This window comes from Podarcis muralis, chromosome 6 (assembly GCF_964188315.1).
Source record: "Podarcis muralis chromosome 6, rPodMur119.hap1.1, whole genome shotgun sequence".
NCBI lineage: Eukaryota > Metazoa > Chordata > Lepidosauria > Squamata > Lacertidae > Podarcis > Podarcis muralis.
Window position 1 is genome coordinate 74,411,945 of NC_135660.1, and position 21,367 is coordinate 74,433,311.

Genomic DNA, 21,367 nt, shown 5'->3' on the forward strand with positions numbered 1-21,367 from the left:
TGAGCGTTGATTTATTGCCACTCTGTTATGTATTTTGTGTTTTCACTTTGTATTTTCATGATGCAAACTGCTGTGTGATCTTTGGATGAAAGGCAGTATATAAATTTAATAAATAATAATAAAACAAATAGTAGTAGTAGTAGTAGTAGTAGTAATTTCCAGGCCAAATTCTGTGAAGTTTGGCATGGGAGGTGCTTTTCCTCCTATACTCAGGAGTGCCAATTTCTAGGAAAGTGCTTAAGGGAAAAATACCACCGACACTCTACAGAAAAAACTGTTTAAATGTTGCGCTAATTTTAAACATAGTAAAAATAAATAGCTCCTTTGGTCATGCGCAAGGATGCCTGTTGGGGAACAGGACATTTACCTCAGGCCTACAGATTTTTAATGTGCCAAGTGTACGTCTGAGCCAACAATAGTGATGGAAGCTGTGAACAATTGTTGCTCTTTTCTCCCCACCAACGTCCCCAGCACATGTCTGATTCACAAATGGCTAATTGTATAATTAACTTATTATCCATATGAGCAGTGACTAAAAAAGAGTCACAGTTGTCGAACGCTACGTTAGCACAACATGAACTAGCACACTCCCACTCTTCATTACTGCCTTTCTTCCAGAACAAACACTCAAAGGCAAGCGAAATTATTTTAATTGCAAAACAGGGTGAAAGAACAACCTTTTCAAAAGGACACGTTATAGAGCTGAACTTCTACTCTCTCTTTTTCGCTTTAAAAAACTAAAAAAAAAATTAAAAATTCCCTTTCAGTCAGTCTTCAGCTAGCCAATCAGGTACTTCTGAGAAGTATGCCATGCTCCCTTGCTGTTTGCCCCCAGAAATAGAGGTATGCTGCCTCAGATCATGGATTTGCTATCATAGATGACAAATTTGTTAGCAGTTCATTGGCCCATCCTCCACGAATTTGTCTAATCTCTTTTTAAAGCCTGCTAAGCACTGTATTGGTTGGATTTCCGATGTTGCCTCTGGTGATCTGGTGGCAAAAGGCGTTGCAACGACACATTTTTGTGTGGACGAGGCAAGTTTTTCAGAACTGTTGAGGCAGTTTACTCTGCAGCGTTGCTAGCTATTTCGTCAGGGGCTGTGCCAGTTTATGGAACTGAAAGATGGCTTGAGCCATCAACCCAGTGGCCCCTAGGCACTTGCTTCCCGGGTTCCTCTGGCTTACAGAGGGAATTGTGGGTGATAAAAGAGCAGCAGCAGCTGGAACATGAGAGGTTTGTGGCCTAATTTTAATACCACAAAACAACCATCTAAACCTTGGTGGTGGGACCAATGAAGAGACCATTTTTCATCAGAAGAAATTCAGTGTAGCACTATGGATAACATTCTGTCAACACTTAGCATTTTAGCTTGCCAGACTGAACAACCCCCATTCACTTGCATTTCTCAGCATCTCTGAATAATTTCTATGCAGTACGAACGGTGCAGAAAAGCAGATCTTATTTTGACATCTCCCAAGTTTGAATGTATTACATTAGAGCACTTTAAAAACAAATTAATTCACTATCAATGACATAGTTAAAAACTGCATTTTCTCTAATGCCTCATTAAAATGATGAATTATCATACCATGGATGCTTACAGAATCTTGTCAGAGTCTGCAAAATGCAATCTCTTAGCTATCGTAATTTTGCTCGGTTTTCCAGAAAGGTCCCTTTGCAAACTGCAACAGCAAATTGATTTGTCAAATACATTTCACAAGGTTCTTTGTCAGGGGCTTTCTCCCAGCATCTTATGAAACCCACCAAAGTGATTGATGGTTTTCTCCACTTGATATGCTTCACAAATATTAGACCTTTTGTGCAGAGTCTTGCTATCCAAACATGGATCTGGTGAAAGGTTCCCCATTTGAATACTTGTGAAGCTATTTTGGTTCCCGTGAGTTTTGAAGCTCAACATATGGGATACATAGAAGGAGAGCCATTAGTTCCCATAGGGAAGGGGGGGGGAACAGCTTCAGGGGTGAAATCAGAAAGGAGCTAATGGTCACCTCCTGCAGATCATTCACCATCACCCCTTCTGTTTCAGCAACATTTATGCTGGCTGCCCAAGGAAGAGAAAAGCCCTTCTGGCTAGTCAGCAAACTGGGACCCTCCTGAGTAGCAGACCAAACCCTTAAAAAAGCAAAAAACCACCAAACACTCTCCAATAGGTTTCTATTTTCAAGGTGATATTTGAGGGTCCCCAATTCTTTTTTGAGTCTGATGCTTGGCTATTGCCAGCTGTGACCAGAAAAGAAAAGTTCAGATTCTCACGACGTTAAATTTTGTTCTTGTGCAGTATCATGGAAGCAGCCAGCCTAGGAAATATCTAGGAGGCAGAACCATTAATGGGCAGCAAGTTAACTGGTGTTGGAGAGCCTCAGAATATCAGGTGCCAAGTGCAACTAAGAGGGGAAGGGCCATAATTTGTATGTCTTGCTTGCTAATGCCTGGAGGCATCTGAATGACCACTGCTGAAAACAAAAGGCTGATATATCTTGGTCTAATCCACCAAGGCAAAGCAATCAAGTTCTTTTGCTCTCAGACTTATCCGGTTGTCTGCCGGAGGATCTGTGCCACTTGCCATAGAGGATACAGTGGTTGTAACAATAGGCTGCAGGGCTTGCTGTCTTGCCAGCCATCTCCTTTTAGCACATCAAGAGAATGTAGTCATCCATACTCAACAGGTCCTCAACCAAGCAGGAATGAGAGCCCTCCAGACAAAAGGGAACAACTGAAACCCGTTCTGAAACCCTGAGGCTATGAGATAGGTCAAGCTGATGAAGGAAAACTACAAGCTGCTTGATTAAAGTTTGCTTTTGGAGAAAATAGCATCAACAAGGCTACCCACACTCTAAATACAGAAAGCCTGCAGAGACAACATTGGGGGAAAGCCCAGGCACAGGGGAAAGCAACGAAGGACTAATTGCAACAATAATTTATAATGTGGGAAAGTCCTTACTCAAGTGGTGTTCTTGCTTTAAAACTGGTACAGTGGTACCTTGGGTTACATACGCTTCAGGTTACAGACTCCGCTAACCCAGAAATAGTACCTCGGGTTAAGAACTTTGCTTCAGGATGAGAACAGAAATCGTGCTCCAGCGGCGCAGCAGCAGTGGGAGGCACCATTAGCTAAAGTGGTACCTCAGGTTAAGAACAGTTTCAGGTTAAGAATGGACCTCCAGAATGAATTAAGTTCTTAAAGCGAGGTACCACTGTGCATTTGAAGATTATGGACACATAGGAGATATCTGGAAATTTCCAAGCGTTCATAATTTCAGACAAATATGAAATTGTTAAGATCATCTCGTTTCCAGCTTTCCACCTCAAAGCGGATTTGCGATTTATATGGCAGCCATATTTACCACACCAGTGTTTTGCAGGGGAATACAGTTGATGAAGGGGATGAAGGATGAAGGGGACCTGTGTCAGGAAACTGCAGCGAACCGTGATTTCCGACGTGCACACACCTCAACTCAGTATCTTTGGAAACGAGTGTTTCCCCTTCCCCTTCTGCAGGTCGCCCACACAAAACACAGATTATCTGTGGCTAAGAAGTGTTGCACAAAGTAGGATTCAAGCCTCAGAAATGTGCTTCGGGGTCGGCCCCAAATCCAGCACCAGGAGGAAGTGAACTCTTTAAGGCTAGAAGTGGGGAGTCTTCTTCCTTTGAAGAGCCTCTGAACCACAATAGTCAGTCAGGGGCCCAACCAACAGTTAGCTGAACTAGACCCCAAAGTGTGTGTGTGTTGTGGTGTGTGTGTGTGTGTGTGTGCAGCATTTATTGCAGGACTGCATTGCTCTTTCTCTCTGTGTCATAGCATCTCTTCTCCACCTCTTGTGTACAACACACTACTATAAGCAGAAGAGATTCCCAGAGGGGTGGTTCAGAGAGCAAAAGTGGGAATCCTTCAGCATCTAGCGATGCCAAATGCCACCTTAAATTAGACGATGGGCCAAATGTGGTCCTTTGTTCACAGATTCCCCATCCTAGCTCTAGTGTAGTGAACAACTCAATCTTCTGGAAGCTTTTCTGCTCTCCAGAAAGCCTTGCTCTCTCCGAGCCAAACCGTTTACCTTTCGCCATTTTATGAAATGCCAAAGAACAAACATTGTTCACACATTTGAGTGCAAGATTATACCCCTTAAAAAGTCAAAAGAATAAGCACAAGCTGCCAGCTCTACTAAGATCAAAGGGGCGACCAAAAGATTAATGTTTTATGCTCCTGTTCACAGGCTTCTCTCTCTTCTGCCATAGCCAGAGCTAAATTTCAAGTTAAATTGTCTAATCAATTCTAAAGCAGTTGTGATCATCACAACTGCAGCTGAAGCAAAATCTCAGCAAACAAAGTGTTTTCCACGTACTTTATTATTCTCTTTATTGTTTCATTACCATCAATACACAGCGCATAGGGAAGAGAAGGCAATATATTTCTGTCAGATATTCAAAGCTTTGTCAGAGGTAACAATACCGGGAAGAAAATAAAATTGAACTAAAAGAGCAAAACATGCCTGAAAGGTCATTTGTGCTTTCTTAATTTTCTTCAGCCTTGTTTTGTTTTTTAGGGTGGGCAAATATAGCAAATATAGCAAGCACCTCCAAAAGTGACTTGGGGAGCCTTATACCATGTTCAATATATTCAATGTGAATCAGCCACAAGAGACAGCCATTTTAGGTTGCATTAGCAGAAGTGTCATGTTCAAGTCTCAAGAAGAAAGAACTTATTTACACACCATGCAGAATCACAGACCGAAATATTAGAATTGGGCACTGCATCACTTTAAACTGCAAGTGGGGAATCCTATAAACACACACCTCCCTACATATAGTAAATTAGTACATCAGGTTTAGCTTACTCCACACACACAGGGAGCATTGAGCACTGGAGTGAAATGCACACGAAGGAACATCCACACTATAAATATAAACCATTTTAAAACTAGTTTAAATGCCAGGACTTCCTCAAAAGAATTTGCAGAACTACCATTCTGTAATGGTGTTGAGTTCTGCCTGTCAAACTATGAATCCTTGGCTGGCATAGGATGAGTTTCAAACTGGTTTAAAGCTGTAATGTGTAGACATATTAAGAGATGCAAAGTCCTATGATTCTGAACAAAGATGGAGGACAATGTCATAGGACTTCTGCTCCACCAACCCAATTTTGAAAGTCTCATGATGAGGGCATGTCCTGTAGAGAGCGCCAAAAAGCAATGTAAATCATGAGTGTGACCTTCACATTCCTGTACATATGTGGATATGCATGTGACCAAACGTCAGCCTATATCAGAAAGGGGTGCTATTAAATCAGTTACTCTGCCTAAGGGGTGGAAATTATTTTTCCAGTCAACATGGCCATTGAATTTCAGCTCCTTGAAAAACAGCAGGACATCTGCTACCGATGCCACTCTGTTTTCACAGAGTGCCTGTGCAGAATTGTGACTGCCAAAATGGGTTTTCCAAGCACGCCCTTATTTCTCAAGGCACAAATACCTCCAAGAAAATACCTACAAGAGGACACTGCAGTTTGGGAGCAAGCAAGGCAGGAAACCCCCCCCCCCCCGACATAATATCGCTCAAGATGGATATAAGAGCTCTAACAGTGTGAATATTTAAAGTCCTACGGATTGTACCCCAAAGCATATTATTTTTTTCAGAAACAATACCGTTGCAGCTATAGGCATTTGTTGATCAATCTAGGATTTGCTCAAACAAATGAAATGTAAGTATGCTGATGTATACTGCATATCAACAGCAAGATTCTTTTCTAGATCGTTTTAACGGGAAGCAGTTACCAGTTCTCCACGTTAAATGGGAATACACTTCCATGGTTTTACTGTGGCTAGAGAACTTGGAAAAGATGGGAGGGATAAATCTCACCCTTAGAACAAAAAAAGAGAATCCCAGTACCCCAAGTGGCGAATGGCTAGTGGGTGGTATCATTTCAAGATGCAGTTGGGAACCAAATATCCAGAAAGTTCCCCCTCCCCCACAAAACTACCATACTAGGGAGAAGGTTCTAGGCTAACCTTTTCCTCAATATGCTATTTGCGGGGGGGGGGGGGAGGAGGAAGCATTTTTTTGCTTGTTTTATGTATGGAAACATTCAGGCCCTCCCCCCGTCTTGAATAGCTCAGCCCAGAGAAAGATAAACCTCCCTTGGGGTTTCTGCCCAAATCTTTTAGCTCTCTTTAGGGGCCAGTGATTGGCTTTGGACTCATTAAGAGTTGCTTAAGTGCCACCTTGATCACCACATGAGGTGAACTTTCAACAGAGACGATGGCCTGGAAATACAACCACCACCAAAACATCAACCCCACCCCCACCCCCCAAGCTAGAATAGATCATTCTTCTTGCATAATAGTGGAATCTCACGGTTGGACAAGGTCATTCTCTAGATGGATTTCTGCTTGAAAGGGCATGAGTGACTAATGGACCTGCAGAGTTTTTTAAATGCCAATACCGATTGTCTCTAGCTTCCCATTAGTTTCTCCAGCCATGAAAATTCATAGCACTTTCAAAGAAGCACTCTGTGGGGGTTGAGGGGATAAAACAGCCGGGCTGCAGGCCACACTGACTGGGAGAAAGATATCCCATTCAAGAAGAATGATAATAAGTTGTAGCTATTATCCGGAAAAGTAAAAAACTGTAAACCAGAAGTGATTTAATCTGGGACTCAAACAGAAGAGCGGTTTTCAAATTTCCTACCTACAAGAACCCTTATTCCCACATCTATTTGCTTGTTAGGGAACCCATGGGCATCTGCCAAGGACTGCCTTTACCAGCCTTCACCAAGCTGGTACCTTCCAGATGTTTTAAAGTACATACTCCATCAGCCCCAGTCAGCATCCTAAACATAGGAAGGGCACAAGTTTGGCAAAGTCTTGCCTATATACTGCTGTTATTCTGGGTTCTATGGTACAGTCAGGGCACTGGCCAGGCCTACTGAGCCTCGCCCGTGCAAACTAAGGGCCAAAATAGATGGGATTCTATTTATTACTTTAGCCCTGGCAATGCTTGCTTTTAAAATAAATAAGTAAATAGCCAGTGGGGTGCAGAGAGAACCGAGACTAGGATGGTAATTCTCTTATTCACTATGGGAAGCAAGCACACAAGCATAGCAGGGTTAAATATGCAAATAATGTCATACCATGCTTGCTTGACACTGAGTCTACACACCAGAGTGTGCACGCACTCCCTCTCTCTCTTCCATGTCTGCTTTACAGGAAAGATCAGTAGTATCTGGTAAGCTTGTTCGCCATTGCTGATTGGCTCGCTTGAACGGCCTGCTGATAAACTCATGAGGGATTACTGGGTTCCTGGGAAAGAGTTTGACAAGCTTTCTTCTTCTTTGGCGATCACTCGTAGTCAAGTAAGATTGTCTTCCATAAACACAGTTTTAACAATGAGTCTGTAGGGGACTGTGGAGGCCAATTCTGGATCCACACATCCTTCCACAGTAGGGACATTGGTTTCCGGGCAGGAGTTGATCACGGTGTGGATTTGCCAAGCGTGCCTTCCTCTTAGCACGTTTCTCCCTTGCTTCCTGAGTTTGAGTGTCTTCAAAGCCCTTGACACCTTTGGTAAAGGCTGTTCTCCAACTGGAGCACTCGCAGGTCAGTGTTTAAAGCATATAAAGTGTTTAAAGCAGTATAAATCAGTGCTCTATAAAGCTCTGTTTTATAGAGAGATAGAAGCAAACCAGATACTTAGACTGGCTTAGTCAGTCCCTCTCCACAGAGAATCCTGGGAGCTGGAGTTCTGCTGCGAGAGGGGCCTGAGGAATCTCTAACAAAATTCCTAGAAATTTCACCAACTATGATTACTTCACAGGAAGCCATGTCAGTTCAGCTGGTAAAAATCCAAATGTGAAGTCCACCTGCATTTCAGCTTCCCTTTCAAGCTCCTGCATCAACTTACCTTGCTCTAAAGATCTGGCTCTTGCTCCGTAAGTGCCAAGTATCAAACTTTGGAAATTGACAAAACGAGAGCGGCAAAAGGATATAAAGGATTTGTACTTGCAACCTGCAATCATTGGCGCCAACACAGAGAGTCCTGAGCCTCTTCCTTGTACCACCAGCAAATGCTCTTTAATTATAGTACCTGTCCTTTGGCAGCAGGGCAACCCACCTCTTTATACAGTGGTGCCTCGCAAGACGAAATTAATTCGTTCCGCGAGTTTTGTCGTCTTGCGATTTTTTTCGTCTTGCGAAGCACGGTGTCGGGAAAGTTTTGGAAAAGCTTCAAAAATCACCAAAGTCTTTAAAAACCTCAAAAAAGGCTACCACACCGCGTTCTATGAGTTGCTCCTCGAAGTCAAGTCGCAACTGTATTAACGGTGTTAAGAAAAAGGAAACAAACTTGCAAGATGTTTCCATCTTGGGAAGCAAGCCCATAGGGAAAATCGTCTTGTGAAGCAGCTCAAAAAACAAAAAACCCTTTCGTCTAGCGAGTTTTTTTGTCTTGCGAGGCATTCGTCTTGCGAGGTACCACTGTAACTGCTACACCTACCTGCAAAGTGTTAGATCGACTCTGGATGCATGGTAGATCTATTCATTCATAGGTATTTTACATTTCAATGAGTATCGTATAACAGATCAAGATAAAAAAAAATTCTCACAATCATCAAGGTTTTAAATACCCAAGAGACTAAGCATCCTGGGACATGTGGACCCAAAGGAAGGAAGAAAAAAGTATACTGGCCACAAAAGCAGAGGAAGAAATGGGTGAGGTGAAAGGCAAATGCTTTGTGAGCAGTACAAGATGAAGACTACCTCAAAATCTGCACTGCAGATATTCTCCAAGATGCACACAGCATATTTGTTGTCAGATGGTTCCAAGTTCTTCATGCCTGGCAAACTCTTACCGCATAAATCATGTTTCTCAACTTTTTTCAAAAGCAGCAAGTCTGCTCCATAAATAACACATTGCTGCTCAGTTTGCCACGGAGACTTGTGTCCCTCAAGATTTAGAGGTCTGAGCTCTTCCCTTTGAAATAATATTTCCTCTGCTTCACAGAAACATAAACTTGCCTGAACTGCCTTTAAGAATCCTGGCTTTCACATATTCTCTTTTTCTTGTGGCATATAAAGAAATATACTGAAGAGGAAACTTGACTGAAGAATATCAAGGACAACCTTGCAGGAAACTCACTCCGATTTATTTGGAAGCAAGTCTTGTTGACTTCGAAAGAAACTTCCTCCCAAACTAGGGCACACGTACACAGCCAGAGCAAACTCGATTTGAACTAGTTTAACTGTCATGGCTTCCATGAAGTAACCGTGGAAACCGTACTTTTGTGCCCATAATTTTCAACCAGAAGCCCTGGCCCACTCAGAGGACTACAGTTCCCATGATTCTTTTAATTCCTTTCTTCTTTTCTTTTATATGAGTCCTAAATATTTTTCTCATCTAATCTGATTTCAATTACAATACAGTGGTACCTTGGGTTACGTACTTAATTCGTTCCGGAGGTCCGTTCTTAACCTGAAACTGTTCTTAACCTGAAGCACCACTTTAGCTAATGGGGCCTCCTGCTGCCACCGCGCCACCGGAGCCCGATTTCTGTTCTTATCCTGAAGCAAAGTTCTTAACCTGAAGCACTATTTCTGGGTTAACGGAGTGTGTAACCTGAAGCGTATGTAACCCAAGGTACCACTGTAAACTAATGCCCTGTGCAGAGGCTGAGGAGGTTGCCTGTGATGCTCATACGGTTTACTGTTTGCTGCTTTTTTCTTGTATTTAATTGGTTAAATGTTGCACAGATTTTAACTGTCTCATTAACAATGTTGTTTTACTGAATTGCTTGCTTTTTTAGCAGCTTTGGGAGGATGGATGATCCTGAGAAGCAGCTTGGAAATTGTTTAAGTCAGGGTGGGGAAGCTGTGGACCTCCAGATATCACTTGACCACAGCTCCTGACCATTGACCATGCTCTCTGGGGCTGATGGGAGTTGTGAGTCTAACAACATCTGGAGGGTCACAGGTTAGCAACCCCTGGTTTAAATAAATACATTGCCAGAGCCCCCAAATTCTCTCCCTCACAAACACGTCATTCCCACCTCCCCTATTCCCCTCATTCCTCCAAATGTCAAATTTACTCCCACCCAATTCCACATGCGCCTTCCCTAGTTCCTCCTTCCTCTTCCCCACTGGAAGCAGAGAACTAAAACTGCCGCAAACACAGAGTTGCTTCTTGCCCCATACCAAGTCCTTCCCTTAAACTTCCCAAGTCATTTACCATAAACATGAGTCCCCTCCTTTTCCTTCCTGACCCCTTTTCCTTTTCCCACCCCTGCCTTTAGACTCTTGGGAAACAACCAACAAAAAACAGTGTGATGACAGACTAGTGCAACTATAGTATAGACAGATGTAGCATCTCTGAGAGCGGACTTATGATCACAGCCTAAGTTGAGTTTCACAGAGCACTCATAGGATTGCAGAAGCAAGCGGGACATAATTCTGAACAGTTCTTCTGTAAAGGTCTGTAAGAAGCTCCTCTTGACTTTGAAGCTGCAAGGAGCTCCTTAAAAGATCTGGAGGTTCAAACTGTAAATGGTAACGCTCCACTTTTCCTTTGCGGTCAGGATGAGGATGGGGAGTGACGGGGGTGGGGGTGGGGAGCAGACTACAGTACTCCTAGGCAGGAAATGTTATCCTTTTTTTGCAGAAACATGCAAGAATTTGTGGACAAGATTTTTTGTGCGTGTTGGTAGTGAAAAGGAGAATGAAAAATGAGAAGGATTCATGAATCAATGACAGAAGGAAAGGAAACAAGAAGGAGATAAGACAAGCCTGATCAGGATAGGCTTCTGCCAGATTTGCAGCACAATCCTAGGCATATCTACCCAGGTCCCGGTGAGTTCAATGAGACTTACTCCCAGGTCGGCAGCCTAAGAAGTTAAGCGTAGTCCAATCTCATTTGCAAGTCCAGATACTTTGTCTCTGAGCTCTAGCAAGGCAGACTCAGTTTCTGCTTCACTAACATTTGGGAGGTGAGGAGAAAAGAATGGAACTAAATATTATCAGGGGCAAGAGACACAATTGCCACTCTGGAGTTTTACATCATGAGCAGTTTAGGGGCAACAGTAGTTAACAGTTATACCCTGTAAGCACACACAAACAAGCCGCACCATCAGTCACTTGGGGAAGTATACACTTGGAGCAGTGAAACTTTTGGGGCTCTTGAATCTATGCAAACCCTTCTTTAAAATTTCAGATCTGCAAATACAGACAACACAGTGGATGAATTTATGCACTTGACATAGGTCAAAGGGAGTGAAGATAATTGGAACTTTCCCTCATTTTCTAGAATGTTTTCCTAAAATGTAACTCAGAAAAAAAGGAAAAAAAGATCTGGTTCTGCGAGGTTATGTACTATCTGGAATATGGCTGGCTACCAAACCTATTACCAACCGCTACGACGTGGCAAGCTGGTTTGACACACTCCTTTGCTCTATATATATCTTGGGAGAACAGTGGGAGGAAGATGTGCAAGAGCTATCTGCTGACATTTATATGATGAAAAATGACTTCAATTTAAGAAAAATGAAGACTGGAGAAGATCAAGTGAAGTGAAGCTGATATTTAAAAGATGACTACTAGGTGACATTATACCAAGTTTTTTTAAAAGAAGCACACACAAAAATGTCCTATATATATACACCACAGCAAGCCTCCTTGTGATAATTGTATCAAGAAGGAATTCTGGAACTCAAGGGACTAAAGCCAGAAATTCTGGGCATAGGACAGAAAAGGGGAACACTCCTGAGCACGTAAAAGAGGCAAAGTACATTGATTTTACTCTGCCTCTTGGCCGTGGCACAATATAGGCAGCTACACACAAATATTCACCAAATGGAGGCTGCCTCCATTAGGCAAGCTGCTCAAAGTTGAAGCTGAGAGTCTGCCATGCTGCTGCAAAACCACCTATTCATGAGTAGTGCCCTCTCCCCGATGACCTAGTAGCAACCGGTTCCAAAGACTCAATGCAGCAGCCAGATATTGCAATGAAACCAGGAATCCTTGGGCATAATCCCTAAATTAGACAGGAGCAACAAGAACCAGAGTCTATAGACAAGAGATTCACAGGATGAACAAGTGATCCTCACATTGGATACAAAGCTTCCTAAGATGATGGCAGAATGCCAGTTCTCTACATAGATGCAGACAAGACATTTTTCTCTACAGAAACTTATTAACAATATCCGATTGAGTATCTGAATATGCAAATGGGCTGCTAGATCAATGGGCATGATCCTAGTAAGCAGCTGCAAACGACTACCAACTCCTTCGCAGCACTATTGCATTGTGTAAAATGTGCAAAAATTAAGGTGGATGCTCAGGAGATACAGAAACTGAAGAGTGAATTTTTCAGTCCATAACTGGAAGAGCAACAACTATTCACCCATTCCAACCTACCTAATAAACACCTCCAAAACTTGTCTTAGTTAAACTTAAATCCCATTGAAATGAGTGCAATTGAAAACATAACTATTTCTCCCCTATTGATTTCAATCGGAATCAAGTTTACCAGCATTTTTTCTGGATTCTAACTAATGTGGATTCTACGGTACAGTAGCCTTTAAAGGCCAAACCATAGAACAAGCACTCACCTGGAACAAGTATGTCTACAGACAAGATAAACATTTGTAATCTTGAAAATAATTGGTCTTTCCCCCTCGCCCCTTTCCAAGTATTGATATACTGTAAATTATGGACAGACATATGCGTGGGCAAGGAAGGATTTTTCTGGGCTATCATTTTTTGCCGATTTGTTTATAATGCTGCTTTAACAAGGGAGGGGGTCTGCGAATGGGTCTCGCCTGAATATAGCTGCTGGAGCAAAAGATCAATGCATCTAACACATAATCCACACAACATATGCAAAACCACACAGTCCATACTTAGCATTAAAAGGACAGCTACAGAGAAAGACAATGGCATCTATAAAAAGCTTAGCACAATGTTATTTTGGGTTCTGCATTCTCATTTAAGGCTGAATGTGTTGATGCAATATCAAATGAATGCTCAGCCTAGCAGGACTGTATTATCTCTCTGCAGCATAAGTCGCAGTGACTAGATCGATTTTTGGGGGGTCTCCAATTACTCCTGTATAAATGGGATGTGTCAAAATGCCACTGCACATTTTAAAAAAGTGGAGGCCAATTTAGGCATCAGAAATCTACACTTATTTCATAGTGAATTCTGTATTGCAAATATAGAAATAAATTCCATTCAACGTAAGAACAGCCAGACTGGGTCAGGACTGCATCCAGGGTCCAATAATGTCCTGATGATTTAAGAACACAAGCAGCGGATGCTTTGAGTCCTATGTATACACTGAGGGAATACAGAAGAAGCATAAACAAAAGGAGTCTTGTGGCACCCTATAAAGACCAACAAACTTTAATGTGGCATAAGCGGAGTTGCAGGTACATAAATAAATTGTAGAAAGAAGAAGAAACCACAGGGAAGTGAAATGCAGAAAAATACAGGCAAAAGTAAGCTCCCCACCTTCCGGAAGCCCAGGTGATGATATTACTTGGGGTAAAATTCAGCTTCCTGAGAATTTAAGGGCCAAAGCACATGTGATGGCAGAGATTTGTGAATGCATCTCCAAGTCTAATCCTGCCCCTAAGCAATGTGAATTAACAGATCCCAATACAGAGCACACAAGGGGAGACAAAATGAGAAGGGTAGGCTGGCTTTATTTACATGTGCAGCAGAAATGGATAGCAGTGTTCAGTCCTAAAACTACAGATGGGTGAGGGTCACATTTGAATGCTTAAAACTCTTGCACACTTTGCTGCATGTACAGACCTAGCACAACAAAGAACTGGTTGAGCAGGATCCCACCCACCCCATCATAATACGATTGCTCCTCCGGACAACTTATTTATTTCCCCTTCATTCTGATTGGCTTGTCCAAACCTTAGGCAGAGGTTAGATTGTATCTGGTCCTTATTTTATTTTTTTTGTGGGAAGGTTATACGGCAATGAGCATCCGTCCTGCATTTGCCCTGATTTGCTTGTAGAGTTTTTGCACATCTTCCCATTAATCATTTACCCCATGATATTTTATGTATTTCCCTGTTACTTTCCAAACAAAACAAAAAAAATCTAATATTTTAAGAAGTGGATTTAACAGCACATTTCCCCACTGCAATTGTGGAAACCAAAAATTCTGGTATGTACTTGAATCTCTTTCATGAAATACTGAAACCTTGAAGACATTCAAAGAGAGCATCAACAAAGTGGCAGAGCCCCACTTACAATCTGAAGTGGCACATTCCAATCTCTCTCCTGAAGATTTTACCACCTCGTTTTACTGCAAGTACAGAACAGAACACATTCAGCAGAAGAGAAGTGAATAACCTTCCTAGTATGACCGGGCAGAGCTTGAAGAGTGCCAGGGAGGCACTGCAGAGTCACAAGGGAAGGGATGGTTCCCGTGACAGAGGAGCGAGGCAAAAGAAGGGCAAGCCATCATCAGGGAGGGATACTAAAGAAGTCCAGTGAAGAAAGAGGCCCTTGTGCACAGAGTCCCTTCACTGTATCTACAAGCTATAACTTTGCATCCATCTCCTTGCAACAAGATACACTATTATAGCCAGGTCTGCGCTGTGGGGCAGCTGGTTCCAGCTGCTGCAGTGTTTGCTCACTAATAATAATAATAATAATAATAGTAATAATAATTTATTATTTGTACCCCACCCATCTGGCTGGGTCTCCCCAGCCACTCTGGGCAGCTTCCAACAAAGATCTGGTCTCCTCCTCCTTTCGGCACTCTTGTACTAGAAATCCTTGTTGCTGGGTTCATTTGATGGAGTTCTCCCGGGTCAACCACACTGTGCAAAAACTATTTGGCTAACCTCTTTCACTCAAGACCGTGATTTTGAACGTATGAGGCAGGTCTACATGAAGAAATATGATGTCCACGCTCCCCTCCCAAATACTTCTCCCATTGTTGATTTTAGCTGGGTCAGGAGGCAAAGGCCTCACAGCACTGCCAGCCTACCTTATCAATACAAGGCCAAAGAGCTGAGTACCTGTACGATTTTTGGAGGCATATCAAGTCTAAGAAATCAGGGCCAAAATACATGTGGTACTGTATCTTTCAATGTGATTCAACTTAAATCACAAAAGAAAAAAGAAAAGTGGAGTCTATGAACAGTCCCAACATCTTCAACAGGGTGCAAGGAAGAGATTGCGAAGAGGGCCGACAGCTGTTCCAGGTGGAGCTCCTTCACCATGCCTTGAATCTGTTTATAACAGGGATGGGGGCAAATGTTGTCGTCTCTATCTGCCCCTTGGCACTACGCCTATGCCCCGTCAGTTCTCCAGCCCTACTCTGCATCCTCCTTAAGTGCTTTTGCCTGGCTGAAATGCATTATTCGACTTGGATGATGCTTGTTGCTTGCCAGGAGGGAGCAAAGAGGAGGGTGTCCAAGTGTGAAGAAACTAGCTTACTGGACAAACACAAAACTTAGTTTCTCTGCCCACTTTTGCCTCTAGCCCCACACAGCACTGGAATGTGGCCCCCAAAAGGCTGCCTAAAATGGAATGGGGCCCTAAGGGTGAAAAGGGTTCCCTTATCCCTCGTTTATACCTTGGTCTGCTTTCCTTTGCTTTTCTTCGGCCACCTCTTTTCTGAAACCCAGTTCTTATTCCAAATTCCTCCTGGCCTAGCTTCCCTCTTCTCTGCCATACTCTGGTTTCCATGTCCTGCCTGTTGAGGCCTGGTCTAGCTATACCATCCTATCCTGACAGGTGAGCAGCTTTTAAGATTCAACCCTAATTAGTATGGAAATTTGCTTTTCTTAGAAAAGGCAAAGTCCAATTATCAAATAATAGCCAAGTTAAAAGAGAGCATTGAGATTAGACAATGTTCTTCGTCTGAAAAAAAAAAAAGAGGACAGAAACATGGAGTTTCAATATATATTACTTGGGAATACTCTAGCAAGATATAACCCACCCACTCCCAATTTGAGGGACAATGGTCAAGGTTCGCCAACATCTTCAGCATATCTTTTAAAAGTCTGATTATTGTTTTCTAAACCACCTGCGCAAAACAGTACTTGCATTCAAGCGTGGACAGAGGCAAGAACACTTTGTGATAACAATAAAACTAAAATTGATTAATGACTCAGCTACAACCCCACAATGGAAATTGATTCCATTAGCAGCACCACAATGTGTTATAACCAGCTGAAAGAAATATTTTTAAGGTCAGACAAGGGATGTGACAACGCACACATGGCATCAACGCTTTCGAAGGGAAACTTTGGTTAAGGCTCTTTTCTTCTCTCTCCGTTACTACTGGAAATTTTTGACACTACTAAAAGGGCATTATATTTGGTTCCATCACTGCAACATAAAATGAAAGATAGAAATAACCACAAAGTCAGAATTTGTGATGGTGGTCATGAATAAAATCCAGCTTTGTGTACCACATAGTTTCATAGGTGGTTATATACATATAGGTAGTTGGTGTCCCATAGTAACAAGGGGTACAGACTACTAAGTCCCCAACTCAAATCTTACCTCTGCTATTAGTACACTAGAAAATCTCAGAGGACCCAATACTGCTCAGTCTCAGTCCAAACAAACCCATTTTATCACCAATGTGAACATAAATCATTAGCTCTGATGTTAGTAATGTACTAGATATGCTTGAAATTAGCCAGGCGCCGGGCGCATTTTGCACCTAACTATCAGCCACTTGTGACCAAGTGCAGGTGCCTGGGCAGCAGGATGGTGCCTGACATTTTGACCACCTGGAGGTGCATGCCTGGGATACTTGGATCTTGGCTGTTTTCACACAGGCAGCATTCATGGATCATCACAAAGCTCCTGACAGAGCACATCCCATACGCCTTATCAAAAATGCTTAAAATGGAATTGGAGGTCCAAATATAGCTCATACAAACTTTTCGTTACCTAGTTCTACCTTAATCTGCTGGGGCAAACTTCAGTTAAAGTTGCTGATTATTTACCTTATCTATAGCTTACCTCATCCTTCTTCCAAGGAATCCAGAGCAATGCACGTGGGGTTGCTCTGCTTTATTGTAGCAACCCCATGAGGCAAGTTAAGCAGAGAGACAGTGACAAGCCCAATGCTACCCAGTGAAGGTCCTGGCTGTCTAGGGATGTTAACCAAGGACTCTCTGGCCCTAGAGCACCATGCAATGAATTCCCATTCTTTTGGGTTCTCTTTCAGAGATAGTCCCTTCCCATTTAGCTGCACAGTTCTGTTGTGGTTATCCAGGACCGGTTCCAAAGTAGGGAAATGGATGTGCAGAAGATAAGTGCATGCAAAACTGGAACTTTGCTTTCCGAGTGGTTTGTCTCTGTGATAGCAAAAACAGGTAACAAAGCCACAACTGCACACACAAGTTCTTTTTCCTGTTGACATGTATGCAGATTTTGGCTTGACTTCCTCCCCCTGCATTGCTACTTCTTCTTAAATAGGTAGCCTAGTGCATCTAGCAAAAAAGAAAAGAAAGACAGGGACAGAGAAACGGACACACGATGCCCTCGCTGAAGCCTATTTTCAAGAAACCTGCAGATGGACATTAATGGCAAAGGGGGCAGAGAAATTGAGAGGAACAAGCGAAGGAGAAGAAAAATTACTCTGGATATGAAAAGCGAAGGCGAATTAATGAGGTAGGAAAAACCCAACAGCTGCGAGATTGTTCAAAGGAATAGAGAGGACATAGCAAGCCAAGACTATTAATGAGGAGAACCAGAAACCAGAAAGGGTGAGTGGCGGCAAACTGTCAAGGTCAGAGAGGCAGGCTACAACAGGAAAGAGTTAAAAATAGGCACCTGTTGCACACCAAGACCTTTCCTAGGTACTGCCTTGTTTTGCAAGTAGCAAGTAGCTACAGAAAGTGCCATCATGCATAAAGTAACAAAATTCCATAGATTCCGTTCTGCAGCTAAGAGTTCCACAAGCCAAGCATGTCCCTTTGGACCACCCTGAGCCTATGCTAACTGGATTCACTGGTTGTCCCCAAGCTCTCATTTTTAACTATGGGACAAACATGTGACAAGACTTGGTTAACTTCACAGGCTACTCCATAAATGTGATTTGTGTCTATTTAAGATGAGGTGAGTGATAGGCAAAAGACTTGTTGAAATGCATGCAATTGTGGAGAAGGGTTGCAACCCAGTGGTAAAAGTGCCTTCTTTTGTGTGTGAAAGGTCCCAGATTCAATTTCCGACATCTCCAGGTAGGGCTGGAAGAAACTCCCACATGAAACCCTGGAGAAGTGCTGCTACTCATTGTAGACAGTGCTGAGTTAGATGATGAGGAGGAACAGTAATAATAGCCACCTCTTCATTGAATATTTCCAATCCCAGTGTGTGGAGCAAAGTAATAAAAATAAACAGAGACAAATCAAAGCATCTGGACCGATGCAGCATCCTAATGAGGACAGTCCACTCAAGACATGTTGTAAGGGTTGTCCAGCACTTGACAACCCCTAATTTTGCTACTGGAAACCATCTGGAAGATGGACCATACCAGCGTTCGAAATTGGCCAGGCGCCAGGTGCATTTTGCACCTCGACAACAGCCACTTGTGACCAAGTGAAGATGCCTGGGCGCCAGGATGGTGGCTGACATCTCTACCATCTGGAGGTGCATACCTGGGGATAGTTGGATCTTGACCGTTTTCATACACTAGGCACACATCCTGTACAATTCTGTTAGATTTCAAATGCACAATCAGAATAAATTTCAAGAACCAAAAAGTTGTACTTAAAAATATGGCTTTTGAGCAGCTAGGCATTCCCTTTTGGTGAGGATAACCCTGGTTTAAGGAGCCATTTGGCGCCTAACATATATGCCTGAGTTTCTAACACTGGACCCTACATGGATGGATGGACCTAAGTTAGGCACAGGTCTGAAGGTTATAGAGCTGAAAAAGGCTGCCTCAAGTAGCTCCGGTCTCTCACAGAAACAACAACAAAATAACCCACCTTATGAATAAATTGATCATGATAAGCAGTTGAAGTCTGACATAGATTGAGGGACTTGTGGTTCTTTTTTTCATATATATTTTTTGTAAAAGGTCCTCTCAGTCAAACGATTGGTCGCCCTCCTTCCTGCCACAACGTCTTGCTTGTTGTGGGAACACTGGCACATGGGAGTGAACAAAAGACCATGGCAAATTTAAGGGATTCAAGCAGGGACAGGTGTTCATTGAGGTACCCCAGATGCAGGGGATAGATACAAATGCAATTAAAGGCTTGATTAATGATCCAGAAGAGTGAGAACACATACTGGTGAATTCACCAATGATGTGAAATGAGAACTGGTAGTCGCAATGAGCAGATGACTGTGTATTTCATACAAATGGGTTTTTTTTTTAAAAAAAACCACACTTCTCAAAGAGGTAGAAGAATGAATGCCGAACCATTCAGAAATGGTCTAACAGAAACACACACAATGGAAAGGCAAGACACAGAAAAAACTGCCTGTTAGGAAATAGCATGACTTTCACCCCCCCCATGCTTTCCTTGTGAAACTGTAGTGAATTCTTCTTTCATAGTTTGAGTACTCTATTTATAAAGAAAGCTCCACTGGGAGACTGGGTGCTAAGCGGAGACAGTCCTCAGCGGACTGTATTCAAGTGCCTAATGAAGAATACTTCTGGACACAATTTGATGCAACATTGGAGCTGAGATAGGACATCCTAATGATTACTCTGCTTCCCAGCCAATCGTGGCCTCAGAAGCAGCTGTCAGCATGAAATGCAATAATACAATGTATGTTAAGGCAAACTGGATAAACAGCACAAAAGCATATAATACCATCCATGCCACTAGAAAGCAAACAACAAATGGCCCTTTTTTTTATAAAAAAGAGGAAGGGATACAGTACTGCTCAAGGAAGAGTGATAGAAATTGCCTGGGGCAGGAGACATAACTGATGCTCAAGAAAAATTAGAATACACATTATTATATATTACACACACACACACAACTGTCCATGCGGTGGACAGACAATTAGAAACACTTGAAGGATATAAGCAAAAGTATTAAGAAGGGGGGGGGGTATTAGTAAAATCAAAGGGAACATAGCATTTTTAGAATGTGAGAAGTAGGGACAAAGAAGAATATTCTGAATTACTGTTCTGGAAAGATGTTGCTGCTAAGCTATATGAAGGCATGGAGTGGACCTCTTCCTCTGGAGTTTCCTCTGGAGTACCTAGGTACCATTTGTACCCTCTCCACACAGTGCCCAGTTAATGGAATTCACTTCCCCAAGATGTCAGACAGCCACAAGTTTAGATGGCATTGAAGAGGGAACAGACTTGTTTGTCCTCCTTGATTTTGCCTATCTACTGCTATTAGCCATGTAGCTAAATGGAGCCTGCATGTTCAGACACAGTATACCTTCTGACTAGTAGGCGGGGAGCAGCATCTGGGGCCCTGCTTGTGGGCTCTCTTAGAAGTATGGGGGAGGGTCACTGCGGGAAATCCAAATGCTGGACTAGATAAACCCACTTTGTTCTGTTGCAGCAGGACTCAAATTAAGCACTGGTTTTAAGTTTAAAAGCTGTGCCTACACAGGAGCTAGACACAGGTGTGTGTGTGTGTGTGTGTGTGTGTGTGTGTGTGTGTGTAATTCCATATGGCAATCACAACCTTAACACTGTTCTTTTCTTTTCTATGAACATTAAAAATGTTGATGATGCACCATAAATGTGCTTGTGTCATTTCAGGATGTGCCTATTATGAAGAAAAAATGACACTAGAGTTATTTATGCCTGTGGAAAAGAGTGATTAGGAGACTGAACAGATTTTGTACCTTCACAATATGACAAATTGCAGTCTGGATCTCCTTTTGCAAAGTGTGTAATGCTATTTATTAATATTAATATTTTAATATCACTTTCTCAATTCACATTTTATTTTGCTTAAAGATCATATTATATTGTTCCATCACTTCCACAATTATTTAACTGTAAGTCATATCCGGGTAACTGAAGACAGACAAATAGGTATGAGCACTTATTCAGGAATATGCATTTCAATATTATACAAAAACAAAATGTTTAAGCAGATACAAAATAACCAGAGGATATTGAAAATGAATGAATATTTATAGTTTGCATACATCTAAATACCTATAAATTGGGCTTTGGGGTGGTAAAATGGAACGAAAACATTTTAGATTAGATCCACCAAGACAACAAAGAATATCCATTGTTAACCTGCATAAACAGCAGCAAGGAATTGCCTTCTTTCTCTCCCCCCCCGCTCCACCCCCATTTCACTGCTTCCCTGTGCGACTATGTTACCAATAAATTGGCTACAAAAGAGGGAAGATATTGTGAGCATACCAACAACAATGTGG

General features: G+C 42.4%; 1 protein-coding gene across 4 annotated transcripts in view; it reads right to left on the reverse strand.

Moving 5' to 3' along the window:
* The window catches only part of PHYHIPL (phytanoyl-CoA 2-hydroxylase interacting protein like), a 113,465-nt gene that overhangs the window by 22,747 nt on the left and 69,351 nt on the right, over positions 1 to 21,367 (reverse strand). The window lies entirely within an intron of this gene.